Source organism: Pituophis catenifer, unplaced genomic scaffold (genome assembly GCF_029215685.1).
Source record: "Pituophis catenifer annectens isolate HBS135680 unplaced genomic scaffold, rPitCat1.0.hap2 SCAF_2, whole genome shotgun sequence".
Lineage (NCBI taxonomy): Eukaryota > Metazoa > Chordata > Lepidosauria > Squamata > Colubridae > Pituophis > Pituophis catenifer.
In genome coordinates this window covers 238,650,832-238,657,696 of record NW_027256882.1, presented here as the reverse complement: position 1 = coordinate 238,657,696, position 6,865 = coordinate 238,650,832, and the positions used below count along the sequence as shown (strand labels likewise).

The 6,865-nt window shown below is 44.3% G+C and overlaps 1 protein-coding gene across 2 annotated transcripts in view; it reads left to right on the top strand.

Moving 5' to 3' along the window:
- Positions 1-5,987: 5,987 nt before the first annotated feature.
- CDC42SE2 (CDC42 small effector 2) overlaps positions 5,988-6,865 on the top strand; it is a 75,109-nt gene continuing 74,231 nt past the window's right edge. The window contains exon 1 of one of the 2 annotated variants that reach the window (XM_070935673.1): positions 5,988-6,406. The gene's annotated coding sequence lies outside the window, so the exon portion shown is untranslated. The remainder of the gene's footprint in view (positions 6,407-6,865) is intronic. The other variant, XM_070935671.1, reaches the window with a different exon arrangement.

Here is a 6,865-nt window from a genome sequence, read left to right as displayed (position 1 = left end):
ACGGGAAACAGGCTGTTTTCGGCCTCCAGTGAGGTGGGGAAGGCCCATTTTTTGCTCTCCCCAGGCATCAGAAGCTTTCTAAGAGCCTGGGGAGGGCAAAAACAGCCTTCTCCACCTCACCAGAGACCCTCCGGAGGCCAGAAACGGCCCGTAGAAAGCCTCTGGAGCCTGGGGAGAGTGAAAAACCCCACCAGAAGTCAGTAAATGGGCTGTTTCTGGCCTCCAGAGGGCCTCCGGGGGGGAGGCCGTTTTTGCCTCTGGAGCCTGGGGAGGGCGAAAAAACGGGCCTGCTGGGCCCAGCATGCCATCACGTGCCAAAAGCGGGGGGAGCGCGGGGGGTCACGCGCACATGTGTGGGGAGGTGGGGCGCATTGAATTATGGGTGTGGGCACGCACGTGACCCCTCCACGCAACCTCCGCTTTTGGCACGCGACGGCAAAAAGGTTAGCCATCACTGCTATAGAAGTTCATTGATGTTCTATATTTCTATACGGGGAATGCATCAGGAAGCCACACTGAGTGATGCCACAATAATATCAGTGCAGCTCTCGCTCTTGCTCTCTTTCTCTCTCTCTCACACACACAATGCCCTCTCTCTTGAGGTTCCAAAAATCCCTTATAACCTGCCTTTGTTCCCAGGCCTGAGGTTAGTGTGTTGCAAGGTTGGGGAAGGGTTCTGGTGCTTTGTTTAAGCAATATTTTTAATGTGGGCTGTTTGTGTACATTTTTAGCTTTTTAGTATTACATTTTGTAATACACCCAGAAACTACTGGATTGGGTGGATATAATAAATTTATGGTAATTAAATAATAAAAATAAAATTGACATTGTAACTCAAACAGTGATGATAAATAACCCCAGGGGATGGGCTGTCGTAGATCCATGTATTTATCTTCAGAATATATAGATCCTATTCTTTAATCAATGTAATTTACAAATGTCACTTAATTCCTTAGTTCAAGATAATGCACTAACTCACAAAAAAAAAGGTTCTGGAGAAAGAGGGGAAACCAACTAAAGGACTAGTTCTTGATGTTAAGTTTGTTTCAAATGAATTTAATACACTAGTTTAGGCAAAGATGAGGAACTGCTGCTGGCTACTTCACAGTTGAGAAAAATTAAAAAATAAACGTAAATAAAATATTTTACATAATTAGTGTAGTTTCCAACCATAGCACCTGTGGGTACTTGGCATTTGTAAAGTTCCATATCCTACTTGATGATTTTTATATTATATTTTTAATAAAACATTAAATTGAAAGATAGCACCTCGCAAAGCATTCATTTTCATTTGCAAGAATGCCTAGGGATCCCAGAGGAACAAAAGTGTCCCATCTGTGCAGAAAAAAGGGCACAAAAAGTTAGTTGAGACATTAGGTGATGCTGAATGTATGACAAACAACCACTTTATATTGCATTCTAGCAATTGAGTATTTTATGACAAACCACCTTCTTCCTCATATCAAAGCCCCTCCCCTTTTTAATGTGTTTTCATTTTGCAGTTACCATCTTGACTTTTTGAGCCCCAACCTAATTGTTAAAGAAATTATTAATCCAGCAGTTTGTTTTTAGCAATTTAACAATTTAAAATTTATTTTAGAAATACATATAAAGTACATGACTATTTCTCCTACCTCTAATGCTTATCTCTATTTAGTCTTTTAATTCCAGTTTAGGAACGAAGCCTGAGGTTCTATTCGCGTGACAGATGGCCGACAGACCTAGGAGTGGATATTTGCCCCAATTCACTATGAGATGTAAGAGATCCTGTGGGTCGTATTAAAAGGTCAAGACCAGACCGCTACCACCGATATTGAAGTGACGCTTCATTATCCTCGGCGCAGCAGCACACACTCAGAATCATTAAGGCGGGCTGGGTAGGAAGCGTAGCCGAAGGCATTCGGGCATATAGGAGATTCAAGTGAATTACACTGCAGGCGGACGTGGAGAATTCAGATTGGCGACCGAAACATGAACCCACCTATTCTAAATATTTGTGCTCTGTGCGTATTTGTTCAAATGAGTTTGGATCATAAATGCTTCCTGTATGTTTGAAAGAAGGTGCTTGTCTACATATGTTATATTTTTCACATGTGATGATTCAGCAATTTTTATTTTCCTTCTAAAGAGGGTCAAACTGACACTCAAAATGTAGGTATTTGGAGGTATGGGGTTGTAATTTTAAAAAACTTCCCATTTTGGGGGTTGGCGCTTTGTGTTAAGCCATGATTTTCTTAATTGTTGAATAAACCACAGTTCTTTTTCATTCAGTACACCAAGAGTAAACTATGCATCATAGTTTGCAAACTTCAGAAGCCACGTTTTCCGAAAATGCTGTGGTTTACTGAAAGCTGACTACATTTGCACAATACAGTAAACTGAACAATAAACTCAACTAACCACATAGAATTCAAACAATGCATGGAGAAGCGAACTGGACAATTAATTCACAAAAATAATATCATAATCAAGTGTGTTGCTTAGGTTTACCTTTTAGGCCTACTAAAATGAGATAGGGTGATGTGTGAAATCACGTCTTAGCATGTATGAAATAGGCCATTCACATTTAGATATAATATTTGGGCATGGTGTGTTATGTGAAAATTACTGGGGATAGGATTAAACATGTGAACACAGTTAATTATGGCTTTCTGTGATATGTAAACCAGTTTTGGTATTATATGTGAAAATATTATATGTGAAATAGGGCAAAGAAAACAAAACTTATTACTCCCTCATTTTGGTCCATAATGTGTAATATATAAGCTATTTTATTCTGTTTATTTTAATATAGACATTGCCTTCTGTGAGGCCCACTTCTTCAAAATTCTGCCCCCTTTTGTCTTGGAAAAGAGCGATGTCATGTTTTGATATATGAAAAAAATCACTTCATTCTGACTATTATATCTCGACCTGTTTTTTGTATACATATCAATTAGCTAGAATAATACAACTTTCTAAGCTGTAAACTATAATCAAATTGTGCAGTTCCATGCCATAAAAACATCCTTTCTGTGGCCTTTGAAACTTCCTCTCATCATGATTGCTTCATACTGGCAGTAGAGTTCAGTTGCTCAAGAGGAGTTTGCACTCATTTGTGTATGAAAAGAGAAATTTGTCTGATTGGTTTGTGTAAAGGTTTGCAACAGGAATAGGTTTGCAACAGTGTCTGCAGAAAACTCTGCAAAGATTAATGAAGATCTGGATCCAATGGCATAACTCTAGAATGAAGGATGCATAGGTACAGAATAGGTCAGGAGTGTCAAACTCGCAGCCCGCAGGCCGGATGCGTAACACACTGGCCATGCCCACGCCCAGTTTAGTGAAGAGGAAAAAAAGTCACAATACGTTACGTGATGACGTTGTGACGACATGAGTTTGACACCCCTGGAATAGGGCGTACCTGGCTCAACAATAATAACTATAAGAGAGATCTAAGTGTCATGTTGGACCACCACTTAAGTATCAGTCAGCACTGTGCTACAGTTGCCAAAAAAGCCAACCCAATCAACAGAGGGATAACATCAAGAACACAAAAGTGGTAATACCGCTTTATACTGCATAATGAGTCCACACTTGGAATACTATGTGCAGTTCTGGTCACTGTGATACAAGAAAGATACTGAGATTCTAGAAAGTGTGTAGCGAAGAGCAACAAAGATAAGAGGTCTAGAAGCTATATTGTATGATAAACGATTGAGGGAGCTAATAATGTGTAGCCTATTGAAGATAAGGATTGGGGGAACGGGACATGATAACTGTCCTTCAGTACTTGAGGAACTGTCACAGAGGGGATTGTCTTATTCTCCAAAGCATCAGGGGACAAGACAAGAAGTAATGTGGAAGCTTGTTAATGAGAGATGTAAGCTAGAAGTACAAAGAAATTTCCTAAGAGTTGGAACAATTAATTTAATAGCTTGCCTCTCGAAATTGTGGGTGCTCCATCACTGGAGGTTTTCAAAAATAAACTGAGCAACCATTTGACCGGGATGGTATAAGGTCTCCTGCCTTAAGCATAAGGTTGGACTAGAAGACCAAGGTTCCTTCCAGTGTTGTGATTCTATGTTCTACTCTGTCCTCTCTTTTAGCAATCCATGCACTCCTTGTCTAAGAGATTGCTCAGCTGTCACTTCCGTTTGCTTTTTCTTCCAGGCACACACACACATCGAAACTACATGCTGATTCCCCTGGCAAGATGTAATTAGCTAGTGTTAGGCTTTACCTATTACAGTCTCATATTTTCTGTAAATAAATAATCCCTCAGTTCTAGTTACAAAACCTGCTTCACTAATTGTTGTTGAGGTCAGACTACACATTCGGTATTATAAACAAGTATGTATTGCTATTTGCATGAGATCATGCATGCTACATAATTTGCCCCCTCCCAAAACTCCTCTACAGAGACCCAGGATGGGTTGACTATGTACTGGGAAGAGAGTTCAGGAAGGGGAAGTAAAAAAGAGCCAGCCTAAAAGTAGAGAAGACAGTGGAATTTGAGGATAGTTGCACATTCCCAGACTCAATATACTGTTATCTTTTATATTTTTATATAAGCACTGGGATCTACCTGAAGGCTCCCAACCAGGGATGAAATCCAGCAGGTTCTGACAGGTTCTGGAGAACAGGTAGCAGAAATTTTGAGCAGTTTGGAGAACCGATAGTGGAAATTTTGAGTAGTTTGGAGAACCCGCAAATACCATCTCTGGCTGGCCCCAGAGTGGGGTGGAAATGGAGATTTTGCAATATCCTTCTCCCAGAAGTGGGGAGGGAATGGGTATTTTGCAGTATCCTTCCCCTGGAGTGGGGTGGGGATGGAGATTTTGCAGTATCCTTCCCCTGCCATGCCCACCAAGCCATGCCCACAGAACTGGTAATAAAAATTTTTGGATTTCATCACTGCCCCCAACCTCTTAGGAAGAACAGGATTAGACTAGACAATACTTGACATTATCGACCAGTTGTTTGGTGGCAGTTTCAGAGAAGGGACAGATAATGTTTGATTTGCATCACTGGAAAACCCTACATTTAATCATAATTAAAGAGTTGCTACTTTCCATAGCAAAACTGTCCTATACAAGGTCTACCCTTGTAAGCTTTGATTAGCATTCCTTGCCAGGATTCCCTCTTCGAACTACAATTCCCAGAATTCCTTTGGGAGAGGGGAAAACTATGACAACCATAAACCCATTGAAGTTTGTCAGGCAGACGTCATCTAACTTCCTCTGAGCTCGCTGTCATTGAACAGCTCTCCGCGTGCTGATTTACCCCGCGTGCCTCCGTCTCCTGAGACCACCACGGTTGATCGCGCGCACCAAGATTTTTTTCCCCCCCTTCTTGCTTTATAATACAGCAACTGTGGCAAAACGGGCTTCATTTGGTCGCAAGTGACGGCCGCGTTTCTTGGAGGCGGGTGGAAGGAGTAGTCTTTACAACTTCACTGCCGTCAAACGAACACGATAGGTTTAGCTTCTCGCATTGAAACTATCACTGCGCCCCGGGTCTCTTGCACCGAAGTCTAGTAGACGAAGCGTGGGAAAACGGGTTTATGACGGTCAAGCTCTCATTGGCCGAAAGGACCAGTCGTTTAAAAAGATTAAAACTTTTTAACATTGTACTGACGGATAGTGTTATACCTACTTTCTCTTTAAGCGTCCAAACAACCATTGTATAAACAGATAGATGAATGTTTCTTTGCAAACGTTCAGATCTTGTTTACTGGCTTGGCTTTTTCAAGCAAGCTGTCTCCCACGTCATCTGAAAGATACCGTAGTAGAGTGTGTGTGTGTGTGTGTGTCTATCTCTCTCTCTCTCCGTTTGTTAACTGGCTTTCTCCTCGCAACCCCAATGCTTGTTCCCTTCGCTTTTTGCCCCGCCTTCCTCATAAGGAAATCTAAAGTTAACCCTTTATTTGCACAACTCTGAAGCCGCCCTCTCCTACCGCATCCCGGAGCACTCGCTCTGTGGCACCGGTCGGACTAAGGAGGTTCCTCCGTCCTCCTGTCTGGCCTGAGCGCTCCAAGGAGAGCCAGCCAGCCAGCCAGCGCTACTTGCACCCATCCCTTCGCCGTGCTTTGTCCGGGATTCGCCGCCTTCTCTCGCAGCAGCCCGAGTCGAACCGGTGAAGGGCAGCGAAGCGGGAAACGGCGCTGCACCGCCAAAGCGACAGGAAGAAGCGGAGGGCGGTACGGCGGCGGAGTCGCCTCCCCTTACTCCCCGCGCCTGCCTTCCAAGCCTCGCGTAGAGACTCCTCGTAGAAGCCGCCTCTTCGCCATCCACCGGAGCCAGGAGGAAGACTCGCTCTTCCGAGCTGCAGAAGGCAGAGAAACTGCGAGGCGGCGCCGCCGGTGCCGACAGCAAAGCGGCGAAAGAGGAAGCGAGACAAAAGAGGGCGAGAGCGAGAGAGGAGGTGAGTGGCAGGCGGAGAGCGGGCTGGAAGCTCAGCTTTTCTGCGGCTCGGGCTTCACTGCTCCGTGAGGGGCGCGGGAAGGGGGCGGTGAGACCAGGTAAACGTGTTCTACTCTCCCCGATATCCCCGCCTCAGCTTGCAGCCCTCAAGAAGCCACTGATGGACGGGCGCACTCGCGGTCCTTCCAGCTAAAGGCGACCGGGGACAGCGCCGGGTGGTAAACGAAAGGGGGTGGCGGCGGCAGCGGCGGCGGCGTGGCTTTGAGGCTCGGCACGTGAAAACAGAAAGTGCTGTGAGGAGGAGGAGGAGGAGGAAGAAAACCAGCCCTGGCTGATCGCCGCATGATAAAGTGCGAAGGCCTTCCTGGATGTCTGTAATATGTAACTGCACCCGTGTGTGTATGTGTGTATATAACTTACGCCTCTAGGATCCACGCTGGGGCCGATTTATGTTTTCCCG